Here is a 2,877-nt window from a genome sequence, read left to right on the forward strand (position 1 = left end):
CACAACTACTGAGCCTGCAAGCCACAACTACTGAAGCCCACACGCCTAGACCCTGTGCTCCACAACAAGAGAAGCCACCACAGTGAGAAGCCCACGCGCTGCAACGAAGAGTAGCCCCTGCTCACCGCAACATGCCACAGCTACTGAAGCCCACACGCCTAGACCCTGTGCTCCACAACAAGAGAAGCCACCACAGTGAGAAGCCCACGCGCTGCAACGAAGAGTAGCCCCTGCTCGCCGCAACTAGAGAAAGCTGGCGCTCAGCAACGAAGACCCAACACAGCCAAAAAATAAATAAATAAAATTAAAAAAAAATACTCAAAAATGTTTTTTTAAAAATTAAAAAAAATAAAATTTGGTTATGTCTGTGAATGAGCTCTCTTAGAGAGAAAGGAGAGAGAGAGAACAGGTAAGGTATATATCTTGAGCTTTAAGAAACACAGTCTGCAAGGAGGAAAAAGAGCAGAGAGACAGGAGGAAAGCCAGAAAATGGTACTATCCAAGGAGGAAAAGTTCAAGAAAAAAAAACTCTTAACATACCTGAGGGAATTCCCTTGCAGCAGTGGTTAGGACTCTGCACTCTCACTGCTGAGGCCTCGGGTTCAATTCCTGGTCCGGGAACTAAGATCCCACAAGTCAGGTGGCACGGCCAAAAAAACCCCAAAACCAAACAAACAAAAACATGTGAACTGAAGAGAGGCCCAGGGTAAAAAAGATAAAGCAAGCCCACTGGGATTTTGCAGGAGGAAGGATATGAGCTGCTTGAGAGAAGTTTCCAGAGAGTTCTGTTGAAATAAGCTGGATCCCAGGGGATTAGGAGGGACTGACCAGTGAGGAAGAAGAGGCACTCTGAGAGGATGGCCGTTGCCACGTTGGCACTGAGCTGGCCCTTTGAGGATATTAATATACGATACACTGGTACCACTATGGACACTTCACCATGGTGGCATATAGACTCAGCACAAATGGGTGTAAAGTACAACAGCTCAGAGGCAAGTGAACAAATAATCAGGATTAGACTGAGCTCCCTTCCAGGGCAGAAACCCCAGGGGAAAGCTCACTCTTCTCTCCCAGGTGGCTGGTCGGTGCCTTTTGTGAGCTGTGCTTTTGCACAGTCAACCCCCAGGTGAGATCAGGAGACTTACATGTTATTTGAGGCAATGCCCCTTATCACCACATATTTGTACAAACTTCTGTTTGTTAATAGTATTCCAGGGACAAGGCAGTCTGGGCTCCTGCCTAACCACATTTACGGGCCACAGAATGGTACCTTGTCACTACACTGGGGGAGGGGCAAGGATAACAGCCAGGGATGATGGAACAGGCTGCAGCATCTGTGGTTGCCTCAGTGAACTCCGAAGTTATGTAGACAGCTGAGTTCTTTTTTTTTTTTTTTGACAGCTGAGTTCTAATCCAGGTTGTGCTGGGAATTCCCTGGTGGTCCAGTGGACTCAGCACTTTCACTGCCGTGGACCCAGGTTCAGTCCCTGCTCGGGTAACTAAGATCCCACGTGATGTGCGGTACATCCAAAAAAAAAAAAAAATTCCATTACTAGCTATGTGTTACCCACCTGGCTGTTAATCTTTTAAGATTCCAGTGTATCATCTGTAAAATGGGGCTAAGAACACTACCTCATAGAACTGCTGTGCAGATAGCATGAGCTGGTCCTATAAAACGTGTTTGGGGGCTTCCCTGGTGGCGCAGTGGTTGAGAATCTGCCTGCCAGTGCAGGGGACACGGGTTCGAGCCCTGGTCTGAGAAGATCCCACATGCCGTGGAGCAACTGGGCCCGTGAGCCACGGCTACTGAGCCTGCGTATCCGGAGCCTGTGCTCCGCAAGAAGAGAGGCCGAGACAGTGAGAGGCCCGCGCGCCGCAATGAAGAGTAGTCCCCGTTCACCGCAACTAGAGAAAGCCCTCGCACAGAAACAAAGACCCAACACAGCCAAAAATAAATAAATAAATAAATTTATTTTTAAAAAGTCACAGGACAAGGCAGCTCCCATTCTACCGTTTAACAGCTTAGAATACTATTCACGTGTCATGAAAATTGCTAAACATTAAAAGGGAAACACTTAAAAAAATGTGTTTGCACATTTCCAAACAATAGCCCACAGCCAACCAGTGTTAACTGTGATAAGAATCATCTTTGCGGTAGCAAAACAGTGTACAGTAGATTGGATTCTGTGGTAAAGAGAAGTTCTCCGGAGTGAGTGAGTGGCACAATCTCTTCAAATCCAGCCATCCTGGAACAGGAAGAACCAAGGTTCTATTTACCTAAGAACCAAACTGCTCACAGTGACAGCGGCTTTTAAAGAATTTCCCTTAAAAAATTAGGACATGAAGGAGATAAACATTTAGCTTGCTACCAGAATCCCTTCACTACCCCTCAACATGTGCTGTAAGTTCACTTCTGTTTGGGAGCAGCGGCAGCGTGGAGATCACTCAAAATAGTCAAAGTGGATTTAGCCTGGTAAAAGACACTGTTCCTTTGAGATGGTACTGAAGCTTTCAACCATGACCTCCCTTTCTGGTTTTACCAGCTTTTCCTTTCAAGTCTCCTTCAAAGGGAACTACTCTCTCACTAAATAGCTATCTGCAAACCAACCTCATAATCACTTTTAAGTGAAATTTTGAAGGGTTTCAAACAAACAATTGAGACAGGCACAAACAATTGAAGGCTGGATCATAACTTCCACTAGAGGGCGAAATTTGCTAAAATAAAGAAAAGGGATTAATGGCCACAGGGATTAGCACTGGACATTATGAGTGAGCCGGATTCCAGCACCTTGGCTGCCCCTATCACCTGCGGGAACTGAAAAACACACAGTCTCCACCCCACAGGGCTCCACCCCACAGGGCTCCACCCCAGGAGAT

The sequence above is a fragment of the Physeter macrocephalus genome, chromosome 14 (genome assembly GCF_002837175.3).
Source record: "Physeter macrocephalus isolate SW-GA chromosome 14, ASM283717v5, whole genome shotgun sequence".
Lineage (NCBI taxonomy): Eukaryota > Metazoa > Chordata > Mammalia > Artiodactyla > Physeteridae > Physeter > Physeter macrocephalus.